Here is a 17,286-nt window from a genome sequence, read left to right as displayed (position 1 = left end):
AAACCACAGATTTTGGTTCAAACCCAGTTATTATGGGAAAAAAATCCCACTTCCACAGCACAGCACAAAACACTGGCAGATTTAGAGCCCTTCAACGTCTTATTAGCAGAAATTGTTGCCTTTCAAGTCTGTTTTCTCCTCACCCTCAGCAGGTCTCAGGAGATGCTAGCAGGTATAAACATGCTTGCTTTTAATTACAGAACTGCGTTACTGCTGTTACTGATTCCCAGCTCCAGCAAATTATAATCAAGTGCCCATTGTGCATAACAATCATTTAATGGCCGACAAGCCATAATAAAGAAAGCTTTAATGAAGAAAGCTGGAAGGCTGCCCGAATTTTATGGCAGCACACTCCAAAAGAAAGAGTTACAATCTGTATTTAAGATTAAGAGAGCCTTTTAATCCAGATGGCCAGAATTAAATAAGGCAGTGCAGGGAAATTTTCATCAAAAGCTAGTGCAACATGAAAGTCCCAAAATTCCCCCAGTAAACCACGACTAATTATTTCAAACAGAGGCTGCACGTTCGTTTGGTATTGGGAAGAACTCAGAGGGAAATACAATGTGAAGATGTTGCTTTCTCTGTGATAATTCACTTTACCCACTAGCTTTTCTATCATAAAAGAAAGCAGTAAGAAATCTCTGCAGGCAGAACTGTTTGGACAGTTAAATAATAAAAATTAAAAAAAAATATTAAAGTTAGAAGTTTAATTAGAGTTAGTTAAAGTTAAATGTAATTAAAAATAAAGTTAAAAGTTAACAAAATTTAAGGAGTTTGCAAAAGAAATGACAAATTCAGCTTTTCAGCTTTAAGATACAGCTGAGTGAAAATGAACGGAAATTCAATTGGAACTGAGATTTGAAAAGGTCCTTCAGAATTGTGTTTTTAATTAATAAATGACACCCAAGTTTCACCCAAGTTTGCTCCCCTCTGCTTTAATTCTCTTGGAAATGATCAGCACTGCTCAGAAGACGTTGCTTTCTCTGTGATAATTCACTTTACCCACTAGCTTTTCTATCATACAAGAAAGCAGCAAGAAATCTCTGCAGGCAGAACTGTTGGGACAGTTTTATAAAATTTTCAAGGAATTCGCAAAATAAATGACAAATTATTTCAGATTTGCAGCTTTAAGATATAGCTGACTAAAACTGAATCTCTCCAATTGTTCTTAAAAAGTACAAATACCAATTTTTAGTAGAGCAATAAAGCAGCGAGGGGCTCTGCTTTTCAATGACTCTTTTTGCTGCTGGGGGTTCTGTAGAAACAAAGAAGTTGATTGCTCAGCTCCTCTACAAGAAAAACATTTGTCTTTTGCAAAGAGTTTTTATGCTGATGAAATAAAACCTCTGTGAAATTCATCAATTAAGTAAAAATCATAAGAGTCCTGCCAAGTTTGAACTTGCACAAAACCCAGCTTCATTTCACCTTCTAAAAACACCAAGACGAGCCCATTTTGGACACCTACTTCTCCTTGCTCTGATGCTTACATCCATTTCTTTGATCTGTTTGCTGAGGCCAGGCTGGTGCTGAACTCATCAATCACTTTGTCACAGTCAGAAATACTGATTCAGACAGAAAAATAAGGGACTCTGCTGAGAGTGGGCAAATCCCAGGGAACTTTGTTGCTCCACAGCATCCTGCTCCCTCCCTGAGCCCCTGAACAGCAGAGCAGCCCTGGCAGCTCTGCTCTCTGGTGCTCTGGAAAACTGAGATGTGATCTGCTTTCTGACACAGTGACTTTCTGCTCTTGCAGAGCTGGAAGGAGATCGGGGCACCTTTGATTTGTATTTTTTTCTGTTTCATGATTTTCTGACAGCAGCAAGCTTTGAAAGGCTGCCAGGCTGCCTCCAACGAGGAAGGATCTGACAAGATCTTCCTCCAACGAGGAAGGACTGGTGGCACTGCTGTCCATATTTATATTTTCTGTTATTTATGTGCACACACAGAAGGAACTTCAGTTCTCTCTGCTCCCAAACACACACCAAGGGCTGCTGCAAGCACAAAAGCTGCCAGTTAATCTGGTTTGTTCTGTAAAGAACAGCAACATTTCTACCTCATGGATTACAGAAGTTGAGGAAAAATTTGTTGAGCCCATAAGTGACACGCACAGAGGTTTGACCAAAAGGAAAGTAAGACCCAAACATCTGAAACCCCCGGTTCGTCCTGGCTGCAAAACATCTTTCATTTTCTAAATGCCACCATTTTCACTCTGAGCTCTCTCAGGGTGAACAAAATATTATTGACATGACTCAAAATCAGAAAAAATACTGCAGCAACTGAGCATGAGCTGAATCACAAACTGTGCTGCTGGTGGCACCAGCACCTCCTGGATTTTCTGCAGATAGAGCAGTAAAAAAGTAAACCCTGTCCAAAAGCAACAGTGATGGAACTGCTGCTCCCTGTGGGACAAGGAGCAGCCCAGGATTGTTCAGTGCCCCTTATCCCAATTTTTCCAACAGGCCTCTTGTGCAATGTCAGGATTTGTGCTGCTGTGGACACGAACTGGGCACTGGTTCTTGTGCCAGGAAAATCAGAACTGCCACTCATAAGGGTTTACACACAGGAAAAGGCAAATCCAATGGGCTGTGGGCAACTATTCAGCAAAGACAGCCCTGAAAGGAGAGAAATTAAACAAAAGAAAAACCTCATGTGACTTTTATTAATGAGAGACACGTGAAGAAAATCTAATTGAGGAAAAGAGATCAGAATTGCCAAAACAAGATGCAAAAAGAAGTTGAAAGCAGTTGGTCTGAACTATTCCAGCTCTTCCTGCAGGACTCATGGAAATCAGTGAAGTATCGGAGGCAGGCGTGGGTCTGCACTTGGGAACTGGCTCCTGCTCCAAAGCTCTGCTCTCTGCTGTACAAGGGAATTCTTAGGATAACTCAGCTAAAAATTACAACATACCATACTGAAATAAACACTGGAGAAGAAATAATTATAAAATAGCCATTAAAATGCACCCCCAAATCAATGTATTGTTTATTTGTGGAATGCCTGCAATTGTTTTTTTAAGGGAGTCATAAAAATTCCTCGCTCACCAGGAGTCCATTCATGAAGGCAATGAATTTCCAGAAAATCCAATTTTTTATACAGCTCAAGAGAAATATTTTTGGATACAAACTTTAAAAAAAATAGTGCTTTTAAACTAATAGCTTTATTCCTTAGAATGAACAAAGACTCGTCTGCAACGTAAACAACAAAAATAAAATTAAAAGAAAGGAAGACCACAAGTCTTGTAACCTAAACACAATACCCATTGTCTGGACTTCCCTATTTCCATGAAGAACATCTGATTTTCATTTTGGATGAGAACATTCTGCTAAAATTACTAATGTACTGGGATAAAACTTAATTTAAAATTTCCAGATGAACAACTTCAGCTAGGATCTGATGGCTGCTCCGTAAGTGAGAATTCCCATTTAAACTCCGGAACAACAATTCAAATCCAATATTGAATCCTTGCTGCAATAAGTTTTGATGATCTCAGAGAGAACAGCAGAAAAAAAAAACCCACATAAAACTCAGATCCACTGGCAGCTTTTGCCACTGCCTAGCCAGGGAAGCTTGGCTCATGGCCTGATATGTTTGTAATTCCAAGAACTTGCAGTATTTTTCTGTGAACAGTTACTCAATTGCCAGGGATAAAAATGCGACTTTCAGTGTGCTGGAGTTGATGGTGAGAACAAGGATGACAAACCTCTCTCTGATTTTCACTTCCTTGCCTTTTCTGCTCAATAAAAAGCTATGGAGAGACCTGAGCTGGACAAAATATGGGAATAGAAGGGGCTCCTTCTCCTTTTTGTTTGTGTCAGGGGGATGAAAACAAATTTGGGCACTGCTGGTGATGTCAGCACGCTCTGGTTTGTAACAAAACCACACAAAACCCAAGGGCCCACAGCAGCTTTGCTACAAAAGCTGCAATACAAGAGATTCAGCCCAGCTTTTCTGTGTGCTCCACTCTTTCCATGGAATTGGGGTGAAATAACAGCAAAACCTCCAGTGAAAAGTTCAGAAGAAAAAAGGAAAAATCCCGACAGAAAAAATAGGGGCAACAACAGATGGACTCAGTCTTGTCTGAGTCGGGGCACACATCTCACTCTGGCACTGGAAATATATTTAAAAAAAAAAAAAAAAAAAGACATCTGAGGCCATCAGTATCCTGTGGACAGCCTTAAATTTCCAAGAAATTAAATTAGTTACAGGCATGAAGAAGATAGAGGAAAAACAAGATTTAAAAAAGCTTTTTTTTTTAATATAAATGTTAGGGCTTAAAGTGTAACTTTTGATGTTTAATTGTCAGTGTGGAGGTAACAGGCCTTGGCAAGAGCTGTGGACTGGAATAATTCCCCAGGCACACAGGGCTGAGGGAGGCTGCTGACAAGGGGCAATGGGCTGAAGGAATATTTCCCAAAAATGCCTGGTAAATTACACCTGATACTCAACAGGCAGGAAAAACAGGTACTGACAATTTCTTATTGCTCAACGGGGATGCAAATATTGGAAGGTGCATGTTTGTACAAGAAGAATGGAAAATCAACCAGAATATTAAACTGACTTTATGGGGAGAACAGAATAAATGCTGGGCAAGGCAGTCACCTCACTAAAGGAACAAACAGAATAAAACACAGGACCTGAGCCTAACCTTAAATCCAGTCTTTGCACAGAAGAAATTTAAATAGTTAAATGCAAACAAACAGAAGTATAAAAATTAAGTATAAATCAGTGAACAGCACTACAGGATTACTGATGCAATTCATTTGTCCAGTAGCTGTTTAAAATGGAAGTGTTTGCAAGCATAAATTGAATAAATGCTGGATTACTCAACCAGATTATTGTGAAAGAGCAGAAAGACTGAAGAAAAATTATGAGGTTTTTTTTTTAACATGACAAGGCTCAGGAAAAGTGCAAGAAAGGGCCAGTAATGAGCAGCATTTTTTATAACACTCTGCTAAAAACCCAAGTCCATTATTGAAAAGTAAATTGTTTAGAAGCATTCCTATATCAGCTTACAAATACCATTAGAACTAAAGAATACAAAAATAACAGGAAGCTGGAAGTGTTGATTCCAGGAGTTTACCATGAAATAACTTGGAGTAAATCTGCAAATCTGGAAGATGAGAAGATGAACATTTTTGTTTAAAATCCAACATCCAGAGGATGCAAAGGGGACATTCAAAGCCAATGCAAGCAGGTGTGAACCAAACAGAAATTATGAGCACGGAGGACGTGGGAGCAGAAGTGCTGGGACGCAGGGAAATCCAAAGGAGGCAAGAAATGGAATTGGAGTGAGTGAATGAGACAGGAGATTTTCATCACTAAATTCACAGCAATGATACATTTTGGAGACCTAAAGCAAAACTGAGAAAATGTTAAAAATAACAGGAAGGGAGGAAGGTTTAAACCAAACTGTTGGATGGGGCTGGAGCACTTCATAGTAAACTGGAAGAGCACAATAGGAGGATGGAAGGTTTTGAATGCTTAACAGAAAACATTTGTGGCCCATGAATGAAATAGCTCCAGCTCCCAGCAACAATGACAAAATTGTCACAGCAAAAGGGAAACCAGGAAAGCACTTGAGAGCAAAAATAATACCAGTGGTTTGCATACCAGTAACATCTGTGACTATGTCAATATACGCACAATAAAGAATGAGAACTGTCTTCATTCAGCTTTAAAATACCTTTGGGTGGGATACAGAGAGAAAAATGAGCTGAGGGCTTGCAGGGCTGGAGAAATCCCAGCTGTTGGGTTTTGTGGACTAACAGATTTTTTCTAATTGCCACTAATTTATAATCTGGGCAAGAGATTATTTCCATTCTTCCCTTCTGCCCTCCAACTCTTTGACATCCAGAACAAACAGCGTTTTGCTTTTGAAGATTTTGATTCTGTGATGCCCCTCATAGCATGAAATGAGAAGTCCTAAATTAAAATATTCCAGTGCCACTTGGCCAATGGGGTCTGCAAGGCAACACTTCAGACCAGGACAGCTTTTCCACACAGCTGGCTCTGCAGACTCTGATTTACCTCCAAATGGTGAGAAACACATCCCAGCACCAGGCTGGGCTGGGCTGGGCTCTAAGGTGTGCTCCTGCAGGACCAGGAGTGATCCCTGCAGGACCAGGAGTGATCCCTCCAGGACCAGGAGTGATCTCTGCAGGACCAGGAGTGATCCCTGCAGGATCAGCAATGATCCCTGCAGGAGCAGGAATGATCCTCTGTGCTTCCCCAGCTGTTTCCTGGGAATAGGAGTGCCCTGGTGAGTCCCACATGGGTCACACCACATGGTGTATGGGACTCCTGAAAAACCCCTCATTTGGTTTTTCACTGGGCTCCTCACTCTGCAAACCCCATAACCCCAGCATGCTCCCAGAGCTCACCCAGCTCCTGCAAATCCTCTGGAATGTGCCCAGCTTGTCACCCCAGCAAAGCACAACATGCACCTGGATTCCTTTGTGCTCTCTGCTGTACCTGCCCTGGGAGCTGCTCCACAGCCCCCAGAGAGATATTTCAAAAGGTACAAAAGACAACAGGTATGAAAAATTATAGGTTTTACTCTGCAGGGAAATGATTTATTGATGCTGAGAGCTTAATTTAGTAATCAGACACTATCTGAAGAGAAAAAAAACCCCACTCGGCCATGGAACAGTTAGATGAGGAAGCTATTCCAGCTTTTGATGTAGTTTTGTCCCAAATTCAAAGTTAAAAAGACTGGGAAAGAAGTTGTCCAATTTACTGAAATCCAATCTCATACTGCATTTCACCCAGGGCTGTACCTCAAAGCAGAAGGGACTTAGTCATATTTTTACATAACTAAATTCATGACTCACATTACAGAGGGGAGAGTCAAAGGCAGCTCAAGAACAATTTCTGCCATTACATATTTTCTCTTTATAGTATTGCTTGTAAGGGATTAATGTTGTAAGACTTATTTCAAAACTTAAAAACCTTTCATCATTGATTATGGCTCATTTCTCATTCAGACTCACATTAATTCCCACAGCACTAATTCTGCATCATGGTATCAAGAGCAAATGATGACTGCTGAGCTCATTTTAAGAAAGCAATAAATAATTTGCAATTAATCATCTGCTTTTGAAACATCTCTGCAGTACTGCAGACTGCACAGACAGGAAGGGAATGCAGCTGTCTAGAAAGCATTTCTGGATCTCCCAGCACTCTCTGAGCTGGGTTAGGGAAGCAATGTCAAAATACTGCCAGTTTTATCCAGCTGAGATGAATGAAATGATGCAGTGGATGTGAGATGCACTGAACTCCGAAGTCACACAGAAAAGAGCAGCCCAGCACACTGCAGAGCTGTTTCATATCTGCATTTCCCCTCTAATTACACCACCCGTGACCAAGTTTTGCAGGAAAAAAGGCCAGTTCCAGTCCTTTGTTTCTAAAGTCAGATTCCCCACTTCCCCATGCTTTGCCCAGACCCACATGACCCTTGCTGTCTCTCATCCTTGCTCCCAGCTCTGCAGATCCCCACTGCTCCCAGAATGTTTGATCCCAGAGATCCAGCCCATCCCCAGCAGCTCAGGCCATTTCCTCCCCCACAAGCTCAGGAATTACAAGTCATTTCAGAAATATGATCTTGATCACATCAACTCTGCTGCACCTCACTGCACTCATTAAGCTTCATTTCTCTGTGCAAAAGCTGGGTTTATTCCTTTCTGTACATCATCCAGTGATCTGGAGGCCTAAAGAATGCTCCCAGAAAGTTCATCAGTGGCTCAGTGTCAGTTCAAAGCTGTCAAACCTGCTGATTCATTTCAGCAGCATTTACTGTGCTTCATTAATTCTAGATCTCAATGTTTTCAACAAAATAATGAAGTTATATATAACTCCAAGCAGCAGCACCAATAAATCCTTCAAGCCTTTGGCAACTCCTTTAATCCAAAGTAATCATGTTTCCTTGTATAACAAGTCTTGTGATGTCTGTAATAGCATCTCACTATAGTAACAACAGCCTTCATGTTATAGCTCTCTGCATGCCTCAAGTATTAATCAGTTCCCAGATTTAAATATGAAATTAGAGAACTCTTGATACTCTTCCTGAAACAGATATGCTAATCAGAGCCCCCCCTTCCTCCCAAATTTAAAAAAAAAGTCCAATAAAGATCAGGCCTGTGGAGTCATCAATGCTGGAGTCAAAGATTGCAGCTTGCTGGTTATTGCTGTGCTCTATTACCTCATCCCTTCACATTAAAATAACAATCCCAAACAGCCACTCTATTCTATAGGCAGTTTTGTCTGCCACAAGCTCTTTTTCTTGGCTTTTAAACTGAAGAATGAAAAAAAAAACCCTCTCACCAGAAGGAAGGATTGCAGGCTTCGTGCTAGAACTGGGAATATCATTCGCCTTCGAATGCAGAGGACACAATCATCAAAACATTTATTCTTCAATTTAGGAACTTCTTAATGAAAGCTTCATTCTTCTATTTCATAAGAAATAGAATAAGATAAGAAATAAGAAGAACCTAAATCCTAGCAATTTTCCAAATACACTGACTTTTCTCTAGTATTGTCCTGAAAACTCCTGCAGCATGCTCCAGCAGCTATGACCTAAAGGGATGGTACCACTGACCAACCCTGCTTGAATTTAACCTCACTTAGCAGAAAACTTTGTGACCTTCATGCCTCAATTTCATTAAAATGATATTTAACAGCATTACTTCCTTTTCCTAAATCTCCCATAACCATCTCTCATTTCCACCGTACAAAAAGGAAAGTCACAGTCAGCTCCTTGAACTTTATCAACATGTTTGGCTATAATCAAGATTTTACTTTGTTGAGCAACCCAAACATAATCTGCAGGCATGGATCTACAAATTAAACCATATTAAATTGCATATTAAATGCATTCAACAATTTGATCCAAACACTAAAATATAGATTAAATCCAGAGAGCAGAAGTATCAAATGCCAAGAGGTTTCTTTTAGGGGCTGGAAATAACATCTTATTTTGCATTTGCATCTTCTTTGCTCGTTACCCTTTTCAGATCTAGTAAGAACTGAAATCCAGCCTCAGTTTCACGACTGCTTGTCCCTGAAAAGAAGCCCAAGGTGTCAGAATTTCTTAGCTATGAGACTATTGCTTGTGGAGGAAGAGATGAAAGGAGTTTTAGTGCCTGAGTTACTCTTGCAGAAAGGTGAGCACAGCAATCCCAGGTACAGCACCAGCAGTGTTTTCATAGGCACCATGTGTGGCAAAGGCAGATCCAGAGATTAGCACACATAAATCACTCACCCAGGGAGAAAAAAAAAAAGCCTCCTCGATTGCCAGCTAAGACAACTAACACAAAATGCATGTTTTTACAAGGGCTATTCAAAGAAATAGCATGAGTGGGGAGAATGAGTCATGGGCCAGCAAGCTTCACACACTGCAGCTACTCAGAGTGAGAAGACAAAGGGAATTAGGACTTAGATGATTATTTTTTTTTTAATAACTGAGAAGCATTAGCAAAACCAGCTGCTGCACTGCAATATTTCTAAACAGCTTTGTTATGCCTTCATATTCTCTTCCAGTAGGAGTTTTCTCTTTCTAACTTGCACTGGGTTTGCTGTTGTTGGCACGCGGTCTCAGTAGACATTAGACAAATAAACTTTTCAACAACATAAAGACTTTTAAAACTGTATCTCTTAACCCCTATCCCCTTGAGAGGCTGGGAAGTGGTTGCTTAATTCTTTACAGGTTTACTTGTGCCTCCCTTCTCTGTTTCCGTGACTGACTTTAGTTCCCAAAAAATAAATAAGCCTCTCAGCAGTTATCTCCACCTAAATCACGGTTTGTATCTATTTCCTGGCCACAGATTTTTTGTATTCGTTGACAAACCTATTGGATTTCACACTTGACTTGCAGGGGATTAAATTCATTGCCTGGTGGGCTTGAGTCAGTACTTTACAATTACAGGAGTTTATTTTGTATATAACAAGTACTTCAACAGAACTGTTATCTTCAGATGACAAAGTACTGACATACTTGCACACGTAGAGTTTTTCTCCAGATTTATTTCCATAATCTCACAGCTTTAAGGTCATTCTAACTAGACCAGTTTTATTCTGTTTACTTCTGTGTTTTGACTGGAACAAAGTCAGTTCACCTCTTGTCTTAGACAGCCCTGTGCCATTAAATGGCCATTTTGCAATATTTTACACTTCAGTAATCAGACAACATCTGCACATACACCCTCCTGCACAGAGATGGCAGCAGAACTGCTCCACACAGACTTCAAATCAGCTCTGGGAGCTGATCCTGATCACATTTTAGCCATGAATTTCCTTCCTACCAGGGCTTGCAGCTCAGCCTGACTTTTAAAAAGTTCTGTTGTTAGATTTGCAGGGCTAGCATTTTCTATTTACTAAACCCACTCCTATTTATCCAGTAAAACAACATTATTTTAAGGTTGCTGTTTAACAATTAAATGACTAAAAATCATCACCACACCTGTAGGATAACAAAAAGTTTTCCTGTATATGAAAATAACAACAAACTCAGTAACCCACAGGCAGCTTTTGCTTCGTGAAACATCACACGTAGGAAAAGATTTGGTGTCCCAGACTCAACACTACAAATGCAATAACTCAGCACTAATTTAAAGCACATTATTTAATACCTAGAGTGGGGTTTTTAAAGGTTGATAGACCAAGAAAACAGAAACTCATCCTAAACCTTTTTTTTTTTTAGATGTTATTATCTCCAAGCTTAGAAGTGAGACACTTTTCTCTTGGCTGATTTTTTATTACATGCATAACGACGCAGAATTTTTTGATGTCTCTTCATGAGGTCAGGCACAACTTTAATTTACAATTTACAAGATTTAACTTTCCCACTAATTTGACATTAAATTAACTAAGAGAAGTCACTGCTAAGGAAAAATTATCACTGAAGAGATAAGAGAGAACCAATCCTTATCTTCTCAAGCACAAAGTGGCTCATCTTGGAATCAAAGTTGGGTTTTAACTACAGAATTGGTCATTAATTTTTATCACTCCTAAGATATCAGGTGGTTTCCCCAGGACTACACCCAATTCCATAAAAACAACTATGCTGCATAGTATATTTCAGCTGGAAGCCAGGTTTTAATGTGTTCCAAAAAAGTGCTGGAAAAAGGAAACTTCAGGAGAACCTGAACTACATTGAGGGAAAGGAAACACCAGCACTTTGCAGAGATGTTCATTAAAGTGCAAACACCAGGAAAGCTTTCAAATAGAAAGAGTGCTCAGGCCAGTAAGAGCTAGGTTAATATTCATTTTAAAGGCTTTCAAATCTGCCTGTTTTATAAATTAGTGTCAACCAAACTCAGTAGCAACATGGATGCAAATCTTGAAACACTCACTCTGGTAAAATGATTTCATGGCTCACAAAGGAAGAAACCCTGAGCCACATGGTGAAAATTTCAGCTGAGAAGTTGTTCACAAACAGTTTTCCATATGAGATTTCCAAACAGGAGCATGTCTTAAAATTGATGTTCTGTTCTTAAAATTTGTGGTGCTTAATTTCCTCTGTGACTTAGCAACTGCTGGCATTGAAGAGAGGCTGTGCTAAATCCACAGGATTTTCCAGCAGCTCTTCACATTTCAATCTACTTCATTTATTACCATTTCCTACATTCTTATATATCTCCTATATTCCACCTATATTTACAGGAAAATCGGTCCCAAAGTTGAAAAGAAGCCACTGCTGCCTGTGCAGAGAGGTTTTGGGGTGTGAAACAGCTGGTGGCAATAACAGAGCACCAATGCACTTGGGGAATGTGGTAATTGTCTGCATGGGCTCACCCTGACAGAAATGCCCCCAGAGAAGTCCAGGAGGTGTTTCCAGAGGAAATCTGGATTGTCCAGAGGCAAACACAGTTAAAAATGAAAATATTCTGGTGGACAACATTTCGCAGGCTCCAGGATGACCAGAGCACATTGATCCCAAATGAAGTAACTTAATTAACACTTGAGGGGGTGCTGAGGCAGCCCTGCCCCAAGACATTCACAGCACCTCTGGGAAAGGCTACAACAACTGGTGTTCATTGAAATCTGGCACTGATTTGGCCAGCAGCAAACTTTCCTCTTTTTCAAAAATTTTATTTGAACAAGCACTCATATACTCTTGGACTGAGATGCACATTGTAGAATTTATGGTCTTAATTAAAGAAGTTCATCAGCGTGTTTGTCTATGTTGTGTAATTTCTTATTCTTCACATGAGAATAACAGAAAGCATCTTGAACAGTCTATTCATTCTTCTTTGTGACAAAGTATATTGGAATGGAAGAGATTTAATCCCTGAATTGTATTACTTCTCCTTTACTGGAGATTTTTTTCCTTCCAAGGAAGAAGAGTCAAGAGACTTTGAAACTCTTTCTAGAAGAGAATTGCTTCCCCAAAATAAAGATTTTACAGCTTCAGTCTAGCAGTTCCCTTCAAAATTTTGCAGTGCTGTGCTCATCGTTAGCTAAAATTACTCTAAAATCTTCAATAAAGTGCAATTTAACAACATTTACCACCACAGCACAAATCAAAACATTTCTTCATCAGCCCCAATACTCCTTGTTCAGGTGCTGCTCTAACGAGGGCAATTAAAAGGAGTCATGAAGAAGAGCAGGGCACCTCTGCAGCAGGACTGCAGGTGATTGCTACTGAAAGAGGAAAGCCCAGAGCCCCCTGGGAGAGAAGGGCTGATATTGATCACCTGCACTCATCAATACTGCTCACCAAGAGGAAATCCAGCCAGCAATCATTGTCTGCAGAAGCTTCATGAAGAACAGAGTTAATGCTGCTGCAGGTTTGGTCCAGGTGCTTCTTGCAATGCCTCTGCCCCTCACATAAAAAGTGATGAGATAATAGATTCATTCCTTTAGCACTTTCTATTTAACAGGAATAGATTTATTCCTATTAGCACTTTCCATTTTAAAGTTACAGGAGACTGACTGTGAAATTTTACATGGAGATTTAAACTCTAGCAATGTTTTGACACTAAGACAGCAATTCAGTTAAAAAAAAATAACCCTTAATTGTAAATTAAAGTTGTGCTTGACCTCATGAAGAGACATCAAAAAATAACCCTATGAAAAACCCATGAAAAAAAAAAAAAAGCAAAACCTGTTGCTAACCCAAATGCCATTATTCCATTTCTTTCAGTGGGGCTTTTTCCCCCACATATTTGACATCTCAAACAAAAATGATAACTGGATACCAACCAACTGTTCTTCCCTCCAAAAAAATAAATGTGTGCACAAGCCCCTCCCTGCCCTGAAGGAACAAACACACATTTATTCAGATATCCCATGAAACAGGAATCTTTGTGCACATCACTCTCTGACGTAAGTCCCAGGAAGATCATTTGAATATAATTAATGATAATAATTGAAATTATCATCGAAGGTATCAAGGGAAAGAGCTCATGTTTTGGTAGCAAACAGAGGCACCACTTTACAGATATTTCTAAACCCTTCCAAAAGTATCAAAAGGCATCAGGAAAAAAAAAATACCATTGTTCAAAGAGCCAGGAAACATTACTTGATAAATGAAGAAAAATGATGACACTAATTGACATCATGAGAAAACTCAAAAAGAAAAAAAAACAACGCAACTCCTGAAAGAAAACAAATTAATCTCTTAATCTCTTAGGAAAGAAATTCCAGGGCAGGCCTGAATCTGTCAAAGTTAATTTCTCCAGAAATGCACCAGATTAAAAACATGAAGGGAAACAAAAAAGCTGACAGTCACAGAAAAGTCTCAAATATTAATTTTGGGCTACCCATCAGTAATGATTTCTTTAGGATGTTTTCATAACACCAAATAAAATTAAATTCTGAATAATACTTGGCTAACAGATAAAAATTGCCAAGTTAGAGAATTTACTGTTACAATATTGTTGTAGCTGGGTTTTTCTGTTTTGCTTGGGGTTTTTTTTTGGCTCTTCATATGTTATTGTTTCAGCATCAAATACACTGCATAATCTAATGCAGAATCAGAAACAAGCAGGATATTTTTAATAGAAAAGCACACTGGAAATTCTGAATTTTCTTCCAAATTAGGACAAGCACAAAGTTCCTTTTTAACACCAGCTGCTTATTCTACAGCTAAGCCTTGTTCCTCAAGAAATTACTGAAAAATTATCAGGCACAAACCTCAAATAAGTGCAGAAATGATAAAATTGGATTGTCTGTATTTTCTCTGAGCATTTTACTAGTGTGAATCCTTTTTTTTTTTTTTTTCCCCATTAATTAGGATTGTTTGGGATATAGTAAAGCAGCACAGAAAAGGGATTTTGGAAATGCCAAACAGGTCTCATTCACTGGCTCCAAGAACTTACCACAGAAACTACTGATACCTTTTCTTTTTGTGAGAGAACTTGAAATACAACATTACTGAAGTAAAATAACACAGACATAATGACCTGCTGGCACCATACCTGACCTTTAAATTCACATTCAAATATAGGAACTCTGCTAGAGATTTGATTTTTTTTTCCCCCAAAGCTCTTTATGACCCTCTTGGATTGCAAGAGGGTTTTTGAATCAGAAAACCAAGTGAAAGTTGTATTTCTGGTGTGTGTTTTATAATCTTCTTTCATCCTGATGAAAGCAGGAGGTGCAGTAAAGCATCCAAGTAGCTCAGGAATTGAAATGCAAAGTAAGAAAAGCATATTTACACTTGTGTCTTATTCCAGAGAGAAAGGAGAATTACAGGGAATTACAGAGAGAAGTGAGTTGAGCATATCAGCAAAGCTGCTGTTCAGGAGGAGAAAATTTTAGCTTGAATTAGAAATTTTAGAGGAAAAGCATCTTCACAACATCTGTACAGATGAGCCCTTTGCAGGGTTAATCTGGAGCATGTGGGGAACAAACCAGCTGGGTTGAGGGATGCACTGATATGGAACAGTCCTGGGCAGCCCAGCCAAGCTGTGACCTGGAAATTATTCACTTTTCTGCCTCCACTTCCACAGCCCCAGCCCTGATTAACAACCCAAGGACGCTCAGGCTGCCTCTGTTTTAAGCCCAGCCATTAAGCTGGACCGCAGGGCGAGCAAGGGTCAAGTTTAAAAGCTGAGCTTTGCAGAGAGGAGCCCGAGTGATGTGGAAAACAGCAATTCTGAGCTCCCAGCAGCTCCCCAGATGAACTGCACCCAGTGCCAACAGGGAGCTGACATGGGAGCTCCCCACAGCTCCCCCTGCCCCTCCCAGCCCGTGGCATCACATGTGCTGCCCAAGCTGCACAGCAAGATTGAACTGGGGGAAAAAAACCCCAAAATGTTCCACAGAACCTAAATTAAAGCCAGATGTGGAAGGAGCAGATGCCTGAAGTGTACTGTCAGTTCAAGACAGGATAGGAAAGCTTGCTGGTGTTATTATTTATTAATTGTCATGCTAAGGAAGTCATGGAGAATATTTATGATTTAAGATATAGGTGTTCTATTGACTAAAAATCCTGCAATTTGTATCAACTTTAAACCTCTTTAAATGTATTAAAATTTTAAAAATACTTTGAAACAATGTATTAAATGTTTAAGTTAATTACATTTTAAATGTATTAAAACTTTACACATATTCAAATGTATTAAAATATTATGGTCAACAGCACAGCCCTGGAATAGGAATTAAACAGTGCAAGTAAAGAAAGATCTTCACTAAGTGAAAGGTCTCCCATATCTTACTGCAAATTGTGTTCCTTAAATCTGGGCAAACACACTCAGTGCTAATAATGTGGGGGGACTTTTCATGGGAATTCAGGCTATCCAAAAATGTTGCATTTAACAGTCACTCCTACAGAACACACTTATCCAGATTCTCTTTTAGGCAAACTCAAAACTTAGAAAAATTTTCTCATTAAAGCACTTTTACACACACAGCATGAAAGCAACAAAGCATTTAGGTGAATTAGAAATAAAAACTATTACCAAAAATTGAAATGTAAGAGCAGCACAACACTTTTTCTGACCACAACAAAACACCCTTGGCAAAATGTTCAGTGAAATGCTCTGAAGGAATGCGCATTTTAACAGAGAACCTTTTAAAAATAAGCACAAGATTGAGTAGTTCCCCTATCAGAATCAGGTTTATTAGTGAAATATCAGGGATTTATATATGGAATTACAACCCAATTATGATGTTACTGGGTAAATAGAAGGCTGGATGACAACTAACTTTACAAGTCTATTTTCTTTATAGGTCTGGACTAGCACTGGACAGATTTTACTAGACAGGAAAGGAAAATCTGCAGTTACCAAAAGCCATTTTATGGTCTCCAAATGCATCAATAATCCACAAAATCTCTCTGAAGAGTTTGAGTGGTGAAAAGCAGATAATTTCTCACCAGAAAAAGAAAACATTCCCATCCCAAACCAGGCCATCCACACCTGGTGAAACCCCTCAGTGCTTTTGCTTCAGTCTTTAGAGTGCATTGAGAATATCTCAAATCAAAGGAATACCAACCTTAGCCATTCCAATGGCTCCATTTTAGGGAACACTTTCTGCCAAGAGCAGCTCCAAAGCAGCCAGAAACCCAAAAAAGTCATTCTGCAGAGCTCACAGTGCCCAGCTGCAGCGTGAGAAAAAGGAGCTCGGAATACAAGAGAAAAGGGGCTCAAGACAGGAGAGTAATTCTGCAGAAAAGATATTAAAGGCACTCTCTTGTGCACCTAAAAAATTTAAGAATTGCCCAGATGATGAACTGAGAGACTTGTGGAGGAGCACAGAACAAGCTCTTTGTTTTTCAGAGCCAAAATGTAATGTTTTTCAGTGGCAAAATGCAACGAAGAACTGGTTTTTAACCCAAAGCAAGCAGGGGTGCTCCAGAATCTCCACCAATAATCTGCCCTGTCAGCCCTTGCCATTCAGAAACACAGGTTCACCAAGACTGCTCCACTGGTTCACTGCTGAAAGAGATGGATTTTCCCAAAAATGCAGCAATCCTACAGGGAAGAATCAAGCCAGCTCCCTGGTTTTATGGCAATTAACCTAATTTGAAAGCATGAGCTCTGCAAATGCTTTGTATGTCAGATTTTCCACCTCTGAGCAGTGATTTCACTGCATAAACCACACTGAAGTTCCCCAGGAGTTTTGAAAGGACACAAATTCTGGGTTTTAAGCAAAACTTTGAGCTTCAGTAAGTTGCAGCAAGCTCCCACCAGACTCTGTATTTTGTAGAGAATATCTAAAACCTCACTAACAAACACCTATTCTGAGGCTGCAAAAGGGATTTATGGATTAATACCTGCTAAATAATACAGTACTAATTTTTTTTTTACGTTTTACATTAGCAACCTAGACACCGACAGTCAGGCC

General features: G+C 39.5%; 1 protein-coding gene across 1 annotated transcript in view; it reads right to left on the bottom strand.

The window, feature by feature from the left end:
• The window catches only part of ATG7 (autophagy related 7), a 75,954-nt gene that overhangs the window by 27,386 nt on the left and 31,282 nt on the right, over positions 1-17,286 (bottom strand). The window lies entirely within an intron of this gene.

The sequence above is a fragment of the Vidua chalybeata genome, chromosome 12, assembly GCF_026979565.1.
Source record: "Vidua chalybeata isolate OUT-0048 chromosome 12, bVidCha1 merged haplotype, whole genome shotgun sequence".
NCBI classification, from domain to species: Eukaryota; Metazoa; Chordata; class Aves; order Passeriformes; family Viduidae; genus Vidua; species Vidua chalybeata.
The sequence above is the reverse complement of the archived record's forward strand: the minus strand, read 5'-3'. Positions and strand labels throughout refer to the sequence as shown.